The sequence below is a fragment of the Peromyscus eremicus genome, chromosome 1 (genome assembly GCF_949786415.1).
Source record: "Peromyscus eremicus chromosome 1, PerEre_H2_v1, whole genome shotgun sequence".
NCBI lineage: Eukaryota > Metazoa > Chordata > Mammalia > Rodentia > Cricetidae > Peromyscus > Peromyscus eremicus.
The window spans coordinates 143,745,136-143,767,204 of record NC_081416.1 but is presented as its reverse complement, the minus strand read 5'-3'; the positions used below and the strand labels follow the sequence as shown (position 1 = coordinate 143,767,204).

The following is a 22,069-nucleotide window of genomic DNA, read 5'->3' as shown; positions in this document are numbered from 1 at the left end:
TAAGCATAGTTTCTATCATAATTTATAACATTTTACAACAATATTAAACAGTCAGACATTATGGTGCATGCCTGTAATCTTGCACATGGGAGGTAAAGTTGTGAGATCAAAAGTACATGGTCATCATTCCACTAGAGAGCAAAGGAAGTCTGGGCTACGGGAGAAACTATCTAAATAAACAATCAATCAATGAAATAAAATAATAAACCTAAACAAGAAATAGAGAAAAGATACTAAATAAATATTTTGTTAAATTAAGTCAATAAAATTAATTTAATGAGTGTTATATAAAAGCAGAGAAGGTTAGCGCTACTCTTTACAAGGCTGGAAGAGACTCTTGAAAAAGAAAACGGAAAAAAAAGTAATTTAATGAAATCAAACTGAAGGACTATATATACCTGATATCTCTTTGATCTATATGCTCTTATCATGCAGTCATTATCATTCAGCAAAGAATTTTATGACATGTCAGTAGGAAGCAAGGGGGGAATTTATTAAGCAAAGCTGAGTGCAGACTTATGGAATCAGACAGAAGTAAGGGTGTAAAGAAAGAGGCTGACTCAAGTGCCCCAGCAACTACTAGTCCACCCTCTGGCTTCTGGAGTTACAGTCTTCTAAAGATAGCATGTGAGTTAAGATTATTTGAAGTTTAAAGACTAAGTAAAGAAAAAGTTGTGGAATAAAATTTTTCTTATTAAAATCCATACTGATATAAAATATGTAAGATTAACGGTTGTTTTTTAGATTAACGTAGATGTAATGATCTACCCTTTTCCCCCCATTATTTCTATATCAGAGTGGGGCTGATAATGTTTAAATGTCTTGTCAGCAGTTATCATTGGCTTCACAAATTGATTCTTACTGAAGCTGGGCTCTTAACTCTCCCTTACAAAGAATGGTGAAGGAGGGAGCTGTCACTTTTAATAACAACATTTTAGGTGGATGACTCCTAAATCATTTCCGTATTATAAATTTAAATCTCAAGGAGGTAAGGAATAAAATTAAAATTCAATATTTTCAAAGTAAATTCTGTAAGTAAGACAAAGGAGGAAGGAAAAATTTTGCCTGAGGTTGAGTTCAGTGGCAGAAAAGGAGCTTAGACTACGTTATATACTAACAAACCGGGCACACGAGTAAATTCATTATATTGTGCAGTTCAAGAGTTTCAGAGAAGTAGTTTTAATTTATAAAAGAAACTCCTGTCTCTAACATGTTGTCTTAATTACTCTTCTGTTGTTGTGACAAAAGACTATGACTAAGGTATCTTACAAAGGAAAGGTTTAGTTGGCTTAAGGCTTCAGAAAGTTATTCTATGATGGTGTGGCACAAAGGCAAGGTGGCAGCAACACCTGGCATGCCTCCTCCGACAAAACCACATCTACTAATCCTCCCCAATATGTTTCACTAACTGGGGACCAACTAACAAATACAGGAGCCTATCGAGGTCATTTTCATTCAAATCAACACGCGTGTCCAATGGCTCAGTAATTAATATATTAAACACTAAGGCATGTATGACAACATATATCCAGCTAAATAGGAGTTAGTTTTTATCTGCCCTTGTATTTGAAGGTTACTCTTTTTTTTTTGTATTTTAGGTGAATTTTTAGCACATTAACTAAGCTGTGAAGTTTCAATGTCAGTGGTGTCAATGACATAAAAGAGACACTAGCAAATTCTAAGTGTCAGGTCAGAGTAAAATTGATTTTAAAATTTGATTTAGGAATCCTGGAGTATTGAACAGATAAGCTTGGTAGTCAGGTACTGCTAATAAAACTTTAATAATATAAAAATGATGAGTTTTACTACTTTTCAATTTTAGACATTCTGAATTTATTTCTAACAAAGTGGATTACCTCCCACAGTTTCCTTTATACATTGAAATGAATCACTCCTCCTACTGAGATAAGAAAGTCTCTGTGTGCTCTCATTAAGTTGATCTTCACTTAACTGATTCTTACCTACAAAGAGATCGAAGTCATTTTAAGGCCATACTGATATTTTTAACCACCTAAATGACCCCAATTTGAAAACTCATTTTGCTGAATTATATGCACTTTTTTAAGGAAACTGAAAAAAGATGTTGTCCCAACAGTTTTAATTTCTCAAATTGAGAAAAATTTATTTAAAAGACATTGAATTATATTAGATTTATTTTCTGGTTGGTTGGATTTGACTTTTTAACCTTATTTTCATCAATTCTTTGAGACTTTCACATATCTACAAAGTATTTTGATTACATTTACCATCAGAACTCCCCTAACACCTCCTGGATCTACACCTTATGCTTCATAAGTTCCTGCAAATTTCGTGTCCTTTATTTTTGTTGTGGTTTTTAAATAACTTACTAAGTCCAATTTGCTCTGCCTATATATGCATGGGTCTATGGTAATGGGGTCATCATCAAAGCATCCTGGAACTACCAGGGACTACCTCTCTCAACAAAGCAAACAAACAACAACAACAACAAAACCCTGACCCTCCCTCTCCTAGTGGCCATCAAATTTTAATAGCTCCTCAGCTAAGAGTGGGCCAAGCCACACTTCCATGCTGGAATGCTCACTAGTTTGATGTTGAGTGGGTGTTCTATAGGCAACCTGAGCTGTTGTGAGTTCAGAAGTGGAGTAATTCTGTAATATCCTTAAGATTATAATAGCCAGAGGTTGGGAAGAACTGGGGTGAAGGAATAGATCAGATTTTTAATGATGCAGGACATCAAAATGTTTTTGTACATTTGAAAAGTTATTTCCACCCTGAAAAAGAAACCTAAGGCCTCAACAACACAATAAGCAATATGGTAGTGAAAGTATTATCATAGAGCTGGAACTTGAGGACAGTTCTAAATAATACACCACAAAGGAAGCTCAATGACCTTGTACTCAGCTAAAAGAGTATTTTCATTCCAATGTTTCCCCTTCTATTACCTTCCTACCATTTGCCAAATACATTGGGCCAAGTTTATATTGAACTGAACTGCCTACTGAGACTCATCCCATGCAAGAGAAGGAAAAAAAAAACATCCAAAGACACTGTCTTAGCCAGTGTTTTCTTGCTGTGAAGAGACACCATTATAAAAGAGACACTCTTATAAAAGAAAGCATTTAATTGGAGATTGCTTGCAGTTTCAGATGTTTAGTCCATTATCATCATGGCAGAAAGCATGGAGGCAGACATGGTGCTGGAGAAGGAGCTGAAAAAGTTCTACATCTGGATTCATAGGCATCAGGAAGAAAGAGACACTGGGACTGGCTTAAGCACTTGAAAACCCAAAGCCCAGCCCCAGTGACACACTTCTTCCTACGGGGCCACACTTTCTAATCTCTGTCAAGTGGCACTACTCCCTAATGATCAAGCATTCAAATATGGCCTATGGGGGCCATTCCTATTCAGACCACCACAGACACTAGCAACTTTGGTTTTACAGTACCAATAGGAGAAAGTGGATGGGTTATGTTTTCCTTAACTCACATTAAATACACAAACAAGAGAGTCATTGGAAGTGATACACCTAAAGTATGATGCTATCTACTGTCTCTCCTAGAATTCCATCCTGGTTACTGTTGGGAATAAATTCCCGGAAAGAAGCTGTATCTGCAGAGAATGATTAATTAAAACCACAGAACTGTGAAGAGGTAGAAATGCTGCAGGTCCTGAGGCTAATTACCTTGTCTCGAACTGCTTCTGACATTTCTTGCCACCCTCAGTCTCAGAACTAACATCTTGTGACTAATAGATAAAAACCTTTTTGAAATCTATCGGCTTATCAGTCCACTAGCTTCCACCAACCCCAAAGTATAGAATGTCATCAAATAACATCGTAGGCCTAAAGAAAAGCTGGCTGTATCTTTCTGTAACTGCCTCTCTGATGTACCCACTGATGTTTTTGATGTTGCCTTGATTTGTGACTGTCTTTGTTCTGTAAAGCTATAAAAACTAGCCAGGTGGTAGTGGCACATGCCTTTAATCCCAGCACTCGGGAGGCAGAGGCAGGCAGACCTCTGTGAGTTCGAGGCCAACCTGGGCTACAAAAATGAGTTCCTGGAAAGGCACAAAGCTACAGAGAAACGAGAAACCCTGTCTCGAAAAACCAAACCAAACAAACAAACAAAAACTATAAAAACTTGCTGCTTCCAATACATATCATGGAATTTCAGGTAACCTAAATATGTGATCCTGGGCCACAGTCACCCATATATCCTCCAGAATAAACTGTGTCTTTTATTATTTTGAGGTGAGAGCTCTTTCTACAACATTATCTGTGTTAGACCATCCTGTTCTTACTATACATTGTACATTAATTCTAGGATAATCTCAGTGAACGATGTTCTTTATAAACTCAGAATGTCATTGTCCTCCATTTATACAGTCCATGCCGTTTCAGACTAACCCCAGTGATCACACAGAACTATAGTGTTCCTCTCAATAAGACCCTATCTCCATATATACATGCCACTTTGTTTGACCTCTGTGAGATTAGGCATAGTACTTGTAAGTTTAACAAATCCCACTCCAGGTCTAAGCATGAAACCAATGCTCCTTCCTGATAATACTCTTTGGAAATCAAACAATTAGCCTCTGATTCCCTAGACAGCCGTAATTTCCAGACAATACGTTATTGTCTTGTTTGAGAGGAAACAACTCTTAGTTCTTTCTTGTTTCCTAATGCCACTTGTCAGCACCTGGGCCTGCACACAACTACTCTACTGTAATTTTCAGAAAAGGGCAGAAAGAGCAACAAGAGGCTGAGTCCTAGGAACCAGGGGGCATCTCACTCACAGGCTGTTTCCATTTGTGTGGTGCAGAGTGTGGCCTCATCTATTATGCTCCTGAGACTCCTAATGCATCAAGAGGAATGTTGCAGAAACTCCCAGTTCCCAGTACCCTTCCTGCACAGCTAAGTAAACCATCTGCAAGTAGCTAGGATATATGGCAATAACACAACAGGTTTAGTTGCAGTGGATCATTTGCTCTATGTGCATTTTCCCAACATGTAGCTTACAATATAAATGAAAGAGTCATCACATGGAGACATAAAGCAGGGATAGGTATGTACTATTGAGACTATGCCAAGGTTCAAGTTAGCCACATTAACAGGCTATATGACACGGGATACTCTCTCACCAAGGAAAGCAGGGACAGCCTTTGAATTCTAAAAGATAACTCTTGAACTTATTTATTAGTTTGGTCAGTCCCCTTAAATTATTTACTTTTAATACTTAAGGTATTATTAGAAATAAATAAAAAGAAAACCACAAAAGTAACAGCATCATTGTTGGCAAAGCATTCTGGAGGCAAGGGGTATATTTTAAAGGTAGTTGGAAAAGACGCAGCATGTTTACTTAGGTGTCAGTAACTATTAAATATTAAGACTTCATAGATATTGGTTCTAGTAGTTTTCTCCCTCATTTTTCCTTGCTTAAGTCTCTTTTGTCTAACTTTTTTCTTATATATTTCAGTTCTCTATATTTATATTATGAGCACATGGTCTTTTGATATTTTACATAAAAGTGAATTTTATTTTCAGTTTAATATCAAGCTGTCTATTTTTGTCCTGTTGCAAATTTGAGAAAAAAAAACATTTTTAGAGACAGAGAAACTACAAACAATAGTACTATCAGATATTCAGTGATGCCCACTTTTTTTCCCCCACTGATAACAAACACACAGAATGAGAGATTTATTTTTAATGTCTTATAACTCAGGTAACCGATTTGTTTGAGGAACCAACATTTACTATTTTACACAATGTTACGACCAAACATCTTCCAAAAAGTGACGTAATGGAAGAAGGTTTGATTTGGCTCCCATTTGAGAGATTGTACTCCATTTGGCAGGGAAGCATGGTTTGGGGACTGTCTTGAGACTGTGGCCACAGAAGTATGAGGCTGCCTGCTCCTTCTTGGGTGACTAAGAAGCAGAGGGAAGACAGGAAGTAGAGCCCACTCCAAACCCCAATGTCCTCTCCTACTGACCTGTTTTCTCTAATGAAGCTCTACATCCACATGATCTACAGCCTCCCAAAACAGTGCCACCCACTAGGGACCAATGTCCTAACACTTCAGCCTATAGGGAACATTTCACATTCAAACTACAGCAGGCTCTCTTTTCTAGTCAAATGATGTTCTGCATGATTTTATAGTATTTAGCATGCAATCCTAATAACATTCCTGTTCTTTTTAACGTGTAGAAAGAAAGGGGGATCTTGCCTACTTGGGGCATTGGAATAAAGCCCTAGTAATGGCAGATCTTCTAAGAAGAGGACTCAACATCTGCCATCACTGTGTTTAAACGTTCCCATAATTTTCAGGTTCCAAAGCAAACAGAAGCGTACTGTGTCCAATTTATCTAATTATCAGACTACATGCTGTCTTTGCCCATTAACAATCTGCCAGTCCATTTTCCCTGTAAAATAACTGCCACAAAAAGTAAACACTTGCACACAAAACACAGACGTCCACAATATGCTCATACATATATACATACATGCATATTTATGTATTATAATACTTGATTGTTTTCAATTTCAATGCTACTGAACTTAGCAAGCTGTTTTATTTCTCTCAGATGTTACAGGAAGTAAACAAGGACATTTAACTTGGTTTTAGTCACTAAGACTGTGTGTACCGCTAACATTAGCAACATTCATTCTCCCCTACCCTTTTCATTAAAAATGTCTGTGTGTGTGTGTGTGTGTGTGTGTGTGTGTGTGTGTGTGTGTGTGTGTATACGTGTACATATATACACATATACACATCAGCTTGTTCTTGTAAGCTGTGTGTAATCAGTCACTCCTTTATATTAGGAGATCACAGTTATACTTAACTGAAGTGGTAAAAAGAGACCTTGAAGCAGCACAAACCTCAGCTCAAAGATCACTGCCCCATTCATGAACTTCATGGCCTGGCTGTATCTGAATTTGGGTTCACCAGCTTCAGTGTGGTCCAGTCCTGAGTATACAGCAAATCTTTAAAGCATGTCTGGCTCCTCATAAGATGCTAATGAATGCCATTTCCTGTGTTTATTTTCACAAAACTGAAATTCACTGCACTGAAGTACACATACTTTTAAAAAAATACAAATGTTGGTGTTGTACCCAGAGTCCCCCAAAGACTACCAAGAGACTGAATCCGATGCAAAAGTAAAGAGTCTTTGTACTGTTACAAGTTAATTCGGGACTCTCCATCCATCTGACACAGCAGCAGAGCAGGAGAGACCCTGAGTAGCAATGGGGCAGGGTTTTTAAAGCAAAGGGGGCTTGGGGTCTACGGACTGCATCAGAATAGACTCAGGATTGGTTTATGCAAGTGGCAATCATGCAGGTAACTTTTAATCAGCTAGGGTTAGTTGGGGGTTACAGTTATATTTGGGCAGGCCTAGACAAGTCCCAGGCTTTGTCCTTTAGCTGCCATGAAGGCTGGCTAGCCTAGCACATAATGTCTATAGGGCTGACTCAGTGGCCCAGGCTCTGTCCTTGAGCAGCCATGGAGGCTGGCTGGCCTACCATATACTGACTGTGAGGGCTGACTCAGTAGCCCAGACTCTGTCCTTGACTCATGCACGTAGCTCTAAGTTGGTGAGGGGTCCCAGACAGTAAACAATTGGCTGAACCTTGAGCGGTCAGAGTATGTGCAGAAAGGGAGCTACTGCAAGGACTTTTGTTCATGGCCCTCCCAGAAACTGCTTGCTCAAGTCACGAAACAGAAATTGAGGCCTGATCTCTGGGAGAAGACTGAGCAGCCTGTTATGGCATCTGCTTGGTCCTTTCAGCTAGACGTTAGCATGATTGCTCAGTGGTTAAGAGCATATGCTGATCTTGCAGAGGACCTGAGTTCTGTTCCCACAACCTATATCCCTAGGAGCACAACTATCTGTAACTCCAGCTCCAATGGATTCAATGCTTCTGGCTTCCATAGGCAATTGTACTCACGTGTACGTATCCACACACAGACACGTACACATGATTTAAAAAATAAAAATAAAAAATAAGGAGATATATAATAATCATATAAGTGGTTTTAATGTGCAAGATAGCTTTTGTGTTTACACAAAAACTTAAACTGTAATATCTTAGCACCTAGGGTTTGATTAGACAAGAAGTCTGGGTATGAGCTTAGGACCTTAGGACCGATGCAGCTTCCACCTCAGTGCTTGGCCACTTTGGATTCTGACCCAGCTTTCCTACTTTGCAGTCTCCTCACTGCAAGCTGACTTCTTGCAGCTTCTGTGGAACCACCATATCCCGGGCACTTTCAAGGGCTGACTTTGAAGGACCAATGGCTTTGGTTTCTCTTTGGTCAAAAGAACAAATGATTTCCCCTAAACATCAGAGACTTTTGTGATCTGTCTGGCTATATTTGGATTCAATAGTTTCTAAAAGTCCAGGAGAGGTGGGAAACTACACATTCAGCTAGAGACCAAGCTCTCCAAACCACTATCAAGGCTGTGCAAGCAGGAGAGGAAGATAAATGTGATCATACGAACAGCTTTTAGTTCATGTCAGAGGTAATATTAGGGAGGCAAAGTCATGTTTCCAAGACTTTAATACATGCATGTTTGTCTACTTGTTATTTTAAAGATCAAGAATAATAAGAAAGAAGCATTCTTGCCTTCTCATGTGTTGGGGCTTGGAAGCTTAATTTCACTTTTCATAGAAGGGGTTATTGATTCTGAAATCATGATTTGTCTTAGACAGTTCCTAATGTCTGTATGCTTCTCTTTTACCTTGGAAAATGAAGGCAGATATATATATATAAATGCAGAAAAAGGAAGTAGAAAAAAGGTGGGAATGAAGGAGAAAGAGGAGCAGGGAAGGTAGAGTAAAGGAGGGAGGGAGGGAGGGAGGGCAGTTCACATGAGCATGGTCATCATGGGAATCTTTCCTCAACATCACTTAGCCACACCCCTCTCCGTAATCACACTGAACATTCTCTTTCTGTTTCTTGGATGAGACACACTCACCATCACCCCAAGGAAAGCTACATTTACTTCCCAAGTCTGCGAATTTCCTCTCTGTCACCCTCCAACTTTATTTTCCTTTGTCTACTTGGTGACATGTTTGTTTACATTAATAAAATTGATGAAACTTACAAGGAAAAAAACTGTGCATTCTCAGTTCATCCAGTGATTACGTGGACAACAGCACTTAGGAAAAGTCCCTCTGTATAAAAACTCATTAAAACTATTAAAATTGCTTTTCCAAGAAGTATGTGCCTAAGTAATGCATGACAGTCCCAGGGAGGCTTTATTTTCTTCTCCTGGAAAGTAGAGTCTTTCCAACCTGATGAAATAAAGTGAAACGTAATTATACACTGAACATTTCACTAATTAGAAATCACTCATATGGAGAGAAACACATCAATGTTACTTTGGGTGGATGGCAATGCTATTACCTAACTTTCTTGAAGTAAATTATTGATTTTTTTTTTTTTTTTTGGTTTGTTACGGCTAATCATTCTTATCATGGTTTTCTCTAATGATTGCTGAGATACTTGGCTTTCATTTTGAAATTTTCTTAACTGCTTCAATCCTTTTGTCTTCTATTTTAACAAATTACCTATTGGATTCACTTTCCCCTCTTGGATACTCTAGACCAGTGGTTGTGACCCTTTTGACAAACACTCCAAAATCATCACGATTCAAAGCAGTAGCAAAATGAGTTATGACGTAGCGATGAAGATCATTTTATGGTTCAGGGTCACAGCATGAGGAAGACTGACAGCCCTGCTCTAGATCCTAGAGCCTTACTGCACTCCAGACTCTCCAGCAGTTCTTTTAATGATGTTCACAGGAAGCTGTCGATCTCACCAAACCATCTGTGCTTGTCCCAATGTTACTTGAGAAGGCTCGATTTTGAATCTTCTCTCTGATTCTGGGATGCCAACCCCATTGCACTTTGAGACTCCACTAGTTGCCATCCAGTTCCCTCTACACAACTCTGGGTTTCACTTAGGTTCCCCCTCCCTGCTTTGCAGTCCTCTGGATCAATCCAAGGACCTTGTGCACGCCAGGCAAGTGTTCTGTGTTCTACCCTTTCTAGTTCTTCTGAGATAGAATTTCACTGTGTCATTCAGGCTGGCTACTGACTTCCTGTGTGGCCTAGACTGTGCGTGAACTTGAGTTCCTCTGCATTTGTCTCCCAAGTGCCAGGATCACAGGTGGAAGCCAACATGCTTGCTTTAGTATGTATGACGTCAACTCTGTAACACTAATATCTTCCTAGGTTTCAGGGTTACACGTATTCAAGTGAAATACTATTTAAGTATATTATATCTTTCATTCAATATATCCAAAACCATTATCACCTTCCTTTATATGCCTTGGCTAGTGGTGTTCTTAAATAGCTACCCTTGTCATAGATATTTATAAGGTTGATCATGAGTACACACTTTTGACACTTTGGTAATGAGTTGTTTTTAATTACTTATTCTTCTAATCATGGACTATCCCCTTCTTTTCCCACACCTTTCCAACTTCTACAAATCTTTATCCCTCTCACTTCCTGTCCTGTTAAATCACATTGTGAACTCAAGGTATTCATTGTAACTTTTGACAGTGTGATGGCTGTTCTTGTTGGTCATCTTGATTATACCTGGAATTAACTAAAACCCAAGGGACTGCATATACTTGTGAGGGATTATTTGAATCATTTGAGGTGATAAAGTCCATCTTCAATCTGGGCCACACCTTCTGGGGGCAGCTCTTTGCCTGCTTGCCTTCACTCTCACTGACAGGTTCATTCCTTCACTGGTATTGAAGTCTACGCTTCAGGATTCCAGCATATACTAAAGATGAGCTGAGATATCCAATTTCTTAAACTGAACAACTATTGGATTCTTGGACTTTCCATCAGGAGACAGACATTGTTGGAATAGTCAGAACATTACCAGCCACTCTAATAAATCCTCTGTGTGTGTGTGTGTGTGTGTGTGTGTGTGTGTGTGTGTGTGTGTAGAAAGAGATGTTAGGTAGATAGATGACAAATAGATAGGTAATAAATGATAGACAGACAGACATATGATAGATTCATTCTATCAATTCTGTTTTATTTTTTAAGCATACTGAATAATACAGGCTGTGTGGCTATGTGGAGGTGGTGGTCTCTTTTCTGATCATCTATCCACACAATAACACAGGGAATGTGTTACTAACCATCATGTGAAGCTAATGCATGAGCTTTTTCATGCAAAACTTTGATTTTTATGGGCCTATAAACCAATCTGAGGTGGTGGAGAGCTTCTAGAAACTACTTTTAAAGTGGACCTCCATGTCTCTAGTTGGTACGTGGCATGAAGATGTGGTGTGATAAAGGGTCGGACAGTACTGTCCACAACAGAGGCTGAGGGGCAATGAGGTAATGTGTCTTAGAACGTGGTAGACATCAGAAACAATCTCTAAAAGAAGATCGGAGTGAAATTTAAATGCCTGTGTTCTGAAATTCCATCCTGCAAAATTTGCTGTTTTAGGAATATCCCAGTTGATTTTCTCTAATGAACTTCACCAAGAATTATTTTTACTAAGTCACCGAGGAATTGATTTTCAGTCATTATTGGTCTCTTTTTTTCTTTCCAAAGAGGGCTTCTTGGTGCTTGTCCTTCAAGCTTGTCAATAACCTTGCCCAATATAGTGAAGAATGGAGCCTTAGCATCAGCCCTTGGAGAGAGGCACAGTATGAGGAGTATATTCAGAGTAGTTTACATTATTATCCCCTTTATAAAGTGACCCTTTCCAGCAAAGAAATAGTGTGTCCAGTCTCTGGGCCTACCTATTGATAAATTGTGGCCATGCTGGCAAGAACAGGGTTCCCCTCAGAATCTGACCCTCAGTCATACAAGACCATGACCAAGTGGGTGATGATTTTTAGGAGTCCTAAGTATGGTGGATAAGAATCTTAGCTTTCATTCCTTTCTGCCCTCTGTAGAAACAATCCTCCTTTAAAGGATAAATCATGCTTGTGTTGGGTCAGTTCCACTGCACTTGGAATAAATCTACATTTTGGTTAGGCCTCCTAAGCTGTTAGTACTGTCCAGGTGACTTAACTTTTCTAATGTGAGCAAGTCCTTCATACACAGTACATGATCTGAATCTTCAGACAGTAATTTCTCATAAGGTTCTTGATGTTGAAGTACCATTTATAAATATCAGTTGACCTCAAAGTCTCCTCTCCTCTGGAGTTCAATGAGTCACCAGCATATTTTGATATTAGATCACTTCCATCTGTTCTGTGTTTGTATAAATGTCATGAGTATTATCTCCTAAGCAGAATTTCACTCCTATGAGGTCCAGACGGTAGGTAGGACTGAGATCTGATAAAAGATGACATTTCTCATGGGGAAAAAGTCTTCACCACAATCTGGAATCAAGTTGCAGGTAGCATTTCTAAATTTGGGATAATGGGATTCTTATTAATTTCTATGTTATTCAAAGGTTTGGCTACTATGTGACTTTCAGAATATAACAAACATAATTTTTAGGATTTATAAAGTTATGTGGTCTTAGTAACCACTTACATGCTGTATTGTGTGTACATTATAAAAGTATGTAAGTATAATATATGCATACATAATATTCCCATTTACAATCATCAGCTAGATAACATTTTGCTGACTTTTTCCTTCTGCTAATGATCTTATACCAATTCTCGACTACTATGGCCTTCTGGAGAACAATTTCAAATTTTATCTGTACACAACCCTCACTGTTTTCTAATGGTTTAGATGTGAAGATGTTTCCATCTGCAGTTATTGTCACACATATTCTTGACTACCTCAAGACAGCCTTTTCATGACCACAGCTATAACTTGAAAGTACCATTTGCTTTATTAACATCTGTATTTTTAGTGTACGTTAATCAGTTGAAATCCTATTGCAGAAGAATGTCTCATTATTCTGGTATATGAGATGTCCCACCTAAACATTACAAAGTTCTTCTAAGTTTACAGCATCCAGACAAACTTCTTGTATTTGTGATTATCTAAGTACCACATCCAAACATACAGATAAAAACACATAGATGTGAGCAGAACAAGAGATAACTGTTTCACTTAATTATTTGAAGAATTTTGAGAAGCCATCAAAACACTAATTGGAGAGAGTGTAGAATGTCTGTAGTCCAAAATTACCAAAACATCTGATTCATTTCTATAATCCTACTGCCCTGGAGGCTGAGGCAGAAGGATCACAAATTCTAGGCAAATCTGGTCTACATTTAAAAAGACCCTTTCTAGAGAAACAAATAAATACGGCTGGTGAGATGGCTCATCAGATAAAAGTGCTTGCCTTTCAAGCTTGATGAGCTGAGATCAGTCTCTGCATCCCATGGTAGGAGAGAACTGATTCCCAAATGTTGTCCTCTAACCTCCACATTTGAGCCATGACACATGTGCACTTGTGCTCAAACACACACACACACACACACACACACACACACACACACACACAATTTATGTAAATAAACAAATAAAAAGTAAGCATGATATATATTTTTAAAAAAATAACAGTTTAAAGCTGGAGAGTACATCAGTGGCAGAATTTATACACAAAAGTCCAGAACTAACACAGCTCAGATGACCAAAATTATTCACCAAATGATCCCTTAGGAAGTTAGGACTCACTAGATTTTTGTCTGCAAAGTAATATAATTCTCATTACAACCAAATGATCTAAAAAAGTTGTTCTTTCCATGAGCATGTGTGTCTCTACACTGTGGAATCTACAGAAATATATACATATATATGTATATATTTTTTCAGGATTTAGAATCAATAATTGAGTTGTATGGGGGAAGCTCATTTGGAATTAGAGAACATCATGGAAAAGCCACCCTCTGTAGACACTGATGGATGTTCAGTGTTTACAGATAGATAGTGAAAAGTTAAACATTCCACTTGCAAAAAGACGGTAATATAAGATCCAGTGTGAACTTTAAGACACTCTCTAGGGAAATATGCATGTGTTGTTCTGGCACAGTAAGTGAAAAACCACACAGTATTCTGAAAATATCCAATATTTTAGAAAAGAATAATGAACAGTTTCATGATTTGATAAGGAGTTGAAGTGACTGATCTCTCAGGAACAATGACTTCAAACATTAAAAATGTCTAAGCTTGTCGAAAATCAGGTGTCCATAAGTGTGTAGATTTATATCTGGTTCTTTGTACAGGCTTTTTCTTTTGGGCCACCAACCAGCTCCCAAATCATGACAGAGACTTATTATTAGTTATGAATGTTCGGCCTTAGCTTAGGCACATTCCTTGCTAGCTCTTACAACAACCTGTTTCTCTTCATCTGCGTTTTACCTTTCTTTCCTTCTGTTTATTTTACTTTCATTGCTTCTCATGTTTGCCTGAGGACTGCCTGGCTTCTGGCCCTGATCGTGTCCCTCTTTTTCTCCCTTGTTCTCTTCTCCTTCATCTCTCTTCTCTTTCCAGATTCCTCCTCTTATTTATTCTCTTTGCCTGCTAGCTCCCCCATCCCTCTCCTGCCTAGCTATTGGCTGTTCAGCTTTTTATTAGACCAATCAGGTGCCTTAGGCAGGCAAGGTGAAACAAATGCAATATATCTTTACATAATTAAAACAAATATAGCACAAGCAAATATAATACATCGTTACATTGTTATGTAAATGCAGCATAAACAAATGTAACACACCTTTACACAGTTAAAGTAATATTCCATGGCATAAACAAACTAAATTCCCACAACAGGTCTGATTTTATGCCAATCCTATGTGGTTTTTATTACTATGTCTCTGTAGTAGAGCTTGAAATCATAAATTATGATACTTCTGGCAGTTTCTTTTATTGCACAGGATTGTTTTAGCTATCCTGTTTCTGTTTTTTTTTCCCCCTGAGAAGTTGAGTATTGTTCTTTCAAGATCTGTAAAGTATAGTGTTGGGATTTTAATGGTGATTGCATTGAATCTGAGATTGCTTTTGGTAAAATAACCATTTTTCTTGTGTTAATCCTACTGTTCCATGAGCATGGGAGATCTTTCCATTTTCTGATATCTTCTCCAATTTCCTTCTTCAAAGACTTGATGTTCTTGTCATACAGGTCTTTAACTTGCTTGGTTAGAGTTACATCAGGGTATTTTATATTGTTTGAGGCTATTTTAAATGGTGTTGATTCCCTAACTTCTTTCTCAGCCCATTTATCATTTGTATATAGGAGAGCTACTGATTTTTTTTTAAGTTAATCTCGTACCCAGTCACTTGACCAAAGGTGTTTATCAACTGTAGGAGTTCCCTGGTAGAATTTTGGGGGTGGCTTATGTATACTATCATATCATCTGTGAATACAGTATTTTTATTTCTTCCTTTATAATTTATATCCTCTTGATTTCCTTTAGTTGTCTCATTGCTCTAGCTAGATCTTCAAGTACTATATTGAATAGGTATAAAGAGAGTGTACAACTTTGTCTTATTCCTGATTTTAATGGATTTGCTTTAACTTTCTCTCCATTTAATTTGATACTGGCTGTCAACTTGCTGCATGTTGCTTTTATTATATGTAGGTATGTCCTGATGCTGAGGCATTATTGTATTAGGGTTCTTATTAGAGTGGCTTACAGGCTGTGGTCTGAGTAGTCCAGCCATGGCTGTCCCTAACAGAAAGGCCAAGGATCTGGCAGTTGTTCAGTCCTGGAGATTGGATGTTTCAGCAGTTGCAATCTAGTGCTGGAGTTCTTAGGAAGTCCTGGAGAGCTGCCAGTTTCCAGTCTCTGTTGGAATCCCGAAGCATTGGGTTGTAACATCAGCAAAAAAAAATGCCTCAGGATCAGGACTTGCCAGTGAGCGTGAGGGCAAGGGCAAGCAGGCACAACGCAAAATCTTCCTTCTTCCATGTCCTTTTATGTGGGCTGCCACCAGAAGGTGTGGTTCAGATTTAGGGTGGGTCTTCGGACCTCAAATGAGCCTGATTTAGGATGGGTCTTCTGCTTCAAATAATCCAAGCAAGATTACAATTATCCCCTCATAGCTGTACGCAGCTGCTTGGGGGTTAGTTAATCACAGATGTAGTCAAGTTTAGCCATCATATTACAATAACGAATTGCTACACTGAACATTTTTTTAACTTAAGTCTTTGCCCTCACCCTCAGCTATCCTAGAAGTGATGTTTTAATTTTTAACTCAGCACATCTTTCTTAAATCCCCGATTGCCCTCTGAGCTAATTTAGTTGAAAGATTTCCCAGAAAATTAGAAGCTCAGCTCATCCTTTAAATTGATTTCTAGTTGTGTTTTGGGAAGATCATTAGCCTTTGATGCCTATAATAAACAGGAAACAAGTCACATAGTTATGTAAACAACTGATTTCTGTATTATTTAATTTTGAAAGATTATGTAGAAAAATAGAAAAATCAGGAAATCAGTCCTTTATTATGAAGTGGTAACTTGCTAAGACAGACAAATAAGCTTTCTTTTTAACCTTTTTGTTCCTATTTCACAGTAGTATAGTTATGATATTGAGTGTGTTTGTGCCTGGCGGGATTTTGTTAGAGGGTAGGATAAATAGTTGTCTTTTGTTGAATGGAAACAGGTGTCTGTAATTCTAGTTTCTATCATTTTGTCAGCTGAAGCATGAAAAACTTATGAAAGAAACTTGAGACACATCTGTCTTCATCTCTCCTAACACCATGATATATTCCAGGGCTATCGGAGTATATAAGCAAGGATTACTTGGATTATAAAATAAGGAATGGCCTTGTTGAGAGATGATCATGTGATACTGAGCATTTAGGGAGTAGATACTTTAAAGACTATGATAGTTGTAACTTTAATAATGGTAAATTATCAGTTAACTATTATGCCTTAGAAGTCTAAAAACAGTTTTGTAGGGTGGAATGATGTGCATTTTGAGCTGGGTAGGTGAATGACAAGGAGGACATGACTGTTCCTACCTATGGTTGAGGAGAAGGACTTTCTTGAAGATATAAGGGAGAGAGGACAGCCAGAGGCATCTGTAAGAGTCCAGACTGATGATGGACAGCAGAATAGACAGGGCCATGAGAGGAGAGAGAGAGAGAGGTAAAGCAAGAGAGGAAGAGAGGAGAGAGGGGACCAGGAGAGGGAGAAGAACCAAGAGAACACCTGGCCAGAATGGCTGGGTTGTGTAGGGAAAAGAAGCTGGGGGAAGGGAAGCAAAGCTCAGAAACTGGAGAGGTTTAGGGTATGTGGTGGTGGGGAGGGGAGCAGAGAAGCCAGGACTCTGTAACCCCTACTTGTGATGCTGAGAGATCCTGGCGGCCAGAGGTGTGCTTTGGTATGTTTAATAGGCACCACAGTTAGCCATTTGTCCTGAGTTTCTTTGGGAGCTACAGTCTGTGAGCGCAGGAGAAAAGAACTAGGGTATAAAATGCATTACTGACTAGCACACCTCCATCCCCTGGAGTTTACTACGTCTTAAGTGATATCTTTTCCCTTTTAACTTCTTAATGCTCTTTGGTATGCTTCTTACCAATCTGGGACAAAGCGAGCAGTTTCTGAATGCCTTCCAGAGAGTAGAGCTGTGCCAACAAAGGTGCTATGATCCTTGCATTTCCTATGAGCATTATTTATCCATAACCTCTTTTTGGAGATTATGCTTGTTTTGCACAATCTCCAATATGATTAGTAAGTACATAAGGCCACTGACACTCTGAAATCTTAAAGGATACGCCCACTGCTGCAAAATTGATGACAATCAAACAGGTTCTACTGAATTCGGTGCGTCTATTTATTTATTTATTTTTGAGGAAAAAAGACACACTCAACTTGTCATCATGATGTGAAAGTTTCCATTCAAATTGAAAAAAAAAAATTGAAATTGGGAATTTAAATTTGTTAATATCAGATCTTTACTAATGCTCAGGAATGTATTAAATTTCTAGGGAAAGCATGTGATTGCTAACAATAAGAATATAAAAACACCAGTTATAGTAATTATTCTATTGCCATGTCATAATTTATCACGTTTACAGTCTTACATAAGATAAAGACTCATGTTGCTACATACAGTGAGGAACCAACAAGTTGATAATTGCACTTAGAAAAGGAAGGAGGGTAAAGCTACCATATCTGTTAATATTTAGAAAGCCATGGCAGTGGTCAAGTTGAGAGGCACAGGAGGCACAATTTGGAAGGAATGGCAGAAGAATAGGAGTGTTTAAATGTCTTAAATACAGAACATAAAACATATAAGACAAACTAAGTTAGGAAGGTATCAAAATATTTTAAAAGTGATACTGTAAATTATGTGCTTTTTTTTAGTGTTATGTACAAAATAACAGGAAATATCCTAAGGTCCCAAGATTCCTACCTTAGCATGTGTGCACCTCACCTGTGGTGAGAGCTAAGACATAAAGGATGCTGTTTGTGACTAGACGGCTGGGTGACAAAGGCAGAAAGATGGATTAGTTTTGTAATCATTTCGGTTTGGTTCATCGAACAGGTAGATGGTCCTAAGTGTGTTGTCCCTAGTCAGGCAAAGCTTTCCAGAGACCAAGTGGCAGGAGCATTCTCTTCTCGTAGCTTTGAAAGAACTCCTGTCACCCTCAACCCAAATGGGGCCAGACTCAGAAGCCACTCATCACCCCACTGGTTCTCTAGCTAGCACACTGCAGTTTTCAGTGGCTCACTGAGCTCAGCTCATTATGTGAAGAAGCCAAAAGCCTGTCTTTTTCAATCGATGAGATCTAGTTTCACATGTCCATGAGATCTGGGATCAGTCGCACCATTTCAAAAACAGAGCTTCTGCAAATATATTAAAAGCACTTTTATGAAGCCAAGATAGAGGGCATTTACGGCAGATTCCCCACACTGTTCTTTTAACTTTTCTTAGAATTGTGAAATTAAGTCAAAACAATTATTCTTGAAGGTAAGTCAAATTAAGCCCAAGTTGGATACACACCCCGAAGGAGGATGGGGTAGCTTTTGTCAGTCTCCATAATGTCTCTTTTCTGTTCTGTTTCCAAATAAGGTTTATAGTATAGGAAAACAATGCATACAGGCAGTTAAACAGGAAGCCCAAATGCTAAAGTAAACAGACACTAAACTCTCAGTAAAGGGATTGTGGGCAAACAACAGCAAAAGCTGTGGGACAATAGATGAGACATGCCAAAAATCAATAAATCAGAGCATAAATACTCGCAGGAATTAACAAGGAACTAGGAGGTTTTTTAAACAAAGCACCGTATTCAGCTTCAGAGACAAGAAAAGACCCCACACTCCTATAGTAAACTATGCTATGGTAATGTTTCCATGTGTATTCCATCCAAAGTTCAACATGTCTATTTAAACACTTCTAAAAGATATACTTAAAAGGCTTATGTTTAACTACCTAGATTTTAAAATAAATATCATATATTCTGTTCTAAAAGTTCCTAAGGGGCTGAAGTAATTCAACTTGAATCTAGGCTTATAAAAAGGAATGAGTGATTGTTCTTTCTCTTAGAAACCAGCTACAAAAGGAAAACATGTTTTATGGTGACACGAAACAAGAGCAATAGATTTGGGGAATTCAAACAGCAGTTATATTTTTTTACTAGAGAAAACCCAAGAAACTGAAAAAATAAAATACACAACTAGATAATAGTTCAAGAAATCCCAGTCATGAACGAAGAGCCCCGTCTTCACAAAGCAAGCGTTTGTATGCAAGGGTTGGTTGTGTGGGCCGTACCTGTGATTCTAACACTTGGGAGATCTAGGAAAGCAGATCAGGAGTTCAAGGCTAGCCCAGACTTAATGAAAGCCTGTCTCAAAGTAGCAATAATAACAAACAACAAATAACCCCCCAAAAAACAGACTCCCTCCACATCCAGAAAGCATTGTACTAAATTCATTCATCAAAAGGTTAAATTCCTTTTACAAAGGCAATGTTGTACATTTAGAGCAGCAAGAAAAAAAGTAATTAATGTAAAATTATATACCTACCTCAGTATGATAATATGAAAGATAATTAAGCATTTGAATAAATGGAAATTTTGTTGCATTTTTGGTGGAATGTTTTCCCAAGCATTTGTGAAAAAAAAAAAAAAACCCTCTGGAAGAATTTTAAATGTTTGAAGGTTCTGATATTATAAATAGAAAGACTATATTCAAAATATGGGGTTGCAACTGGATTCAAGATGACAATTAGGGATGGTGAGATTGGTCAGCCAGTAAAGGCACGTGCTGCCAAGCCTGACAACCTGAGTTGGATCCCCAGAACTCAATTGGTAGAAGAAGAGAACCAACTCATACAATTATTCCCCTGACCTCCAGGAAGGTGCACACACACAGGCATACACACACACACACACACACACACACACACACACACACATGCATGCACACACACATGTATACACACATACTAAATTTAATAAAAATGATTTTTAAAAATTGCAACAGAACTAAGCAAGAATGAATGGACGGTTCCTATTTTGGCTGAGAACTCCTGGCTTTCAACACTAAAAAACAGCAACAACAACACATCTCTTACTTAAAGGGAAAAATTAAGCCAAATATGAGTGACCAAGGAACGTGAACACAGATTTTATACAATCTGGATATGTACCTAGTTGTCTCAGAGATGTTAGGTCACACACAGTGGTGGGCAATACCTGACTAGGGGACTAAACCAAAGATAATTTGACTCTGAGCTGGCAACACTCCAATTATCCACAGCCCTTGAAGTTTTAATCAATCAATCAGCTTTTTAGAATTTTTAATTAGCTGCTGGGTTTTTTTTTTTCCTTTGAACTTCAGTTGATAGAGATGGAGATGTCAAGTGTGATAGTCTTCAGCTGAGGGAGCCCGCAGAAGCGGTGTGTGCAGGACTTTGATGGAGCCCTTCCTCCCCTGCCTTTGCCTGGCACGCCTGGACACAGGAGTCAAATTCAAGTTGGATTTTTCTCTTTCCACCTTGATTTCTTCTCCCCCTTTCCTGCCTCACCCAGCAGCTCATTATACTTTTAAGTTTTCTACATCTAAGACAGAATTGGGACCCTCAACCTAAAGACAGAATTTTGATTTTAAAATACATATTTTAGAGAGTTTGAGATAGTCTTTTTTTCTTCCCTGTATATCAGGGGAAACATAAAGTCATGGTTTTATATTTAACACCTAAACTCATTTTTTTTTACCTAGAAATATTGTTCCTGTGTAAGGCGTATCATATCCTAAGTGGACTTTAGGCTGATTTCCAGGAAGCCATCTGAGCTTTAGAAACTTGTCTCTCTGCAGCTGGAAAAAGGGATGGAGCAACCATCTTTACAGTGGAAATGACCTTGATGTCTGCTTTTCTCCTCCGATCACTTCGAGAAAATTGGGCTGTAGCTCAGGTTCACGATAAATCAATAAACACTTTAAAGTGGAATTGGGTTATCTGAACACTAATTTTATGCCCTGAACTGATGTCTAGGTGAAAAATAGATCCTGTTTTCTCTAACAGACTTACAGAGTGAAACCTATTTGATGATTCTGAAATTTGTAATGTCAGGTTTTCAACACTGCTGCTATCCAGAGAACGGAAAATATCTCAGCTTTTCTAACAACCTTAATGGCTGTTTTAGGAAGCATGGATGATTTAGGTTATTGTTACAAACCCATAGAGCAACCCAGAGTCAAATCTTCGCACAATTGCTCTAGTCTGGAACCCTGAACGCTCAGTGTCAGACTAGCTCAACATGGAAGATTTTCGAAGTAGAACTAATATGGATAAATAGAATACTACTTTTTTGTCCATCATTCATTATCAATGCCCTATATTTGAGTAAAAATTACTGTTTGTTTTTATAGCTAATTTTACCATGTAGCTGTCAAAGTAAAAATTGAGAATAGTTTTCAGTCTTTCAGTGAGACATTCAAAAACCATTTAAAGACATTGATGTATCAATATCCCTGTTCTCCAAACACTCTCATTTCCTAATAAATATTTATTTTATTTAATAATATTATTTGTGCCAGGCGGTGGTGGCACATGCCTTTAATCCCAGTACTCAGGTGGCAGAGGCAGGAGGATCTCTGTGAGTTCGAGGCCAGCCTGGGCTATAGAGTGAGTTCCAGGAAAGGCTCCAAAGCTACACAAGAGAAACTCTGTCTCAAACCCCGGCCC

The 22,069-nt window shown here is 38.3% G+C and overlaps 1 pseudogene; it reads left to right on the top strand.

The window, feature by feature from the left end:
- The first annotated feature begins 280 nt into the window (after nucleotides 1–280).
- LOC131903233 (U6atac minor spliceosomal RNA) lies at nucleotides 281–368 on the top strand (annotated as a pseudogene).
- The last annotated feature ends 21,701 nt before the right edge of the window (nucleotides 369–22,069 follow it).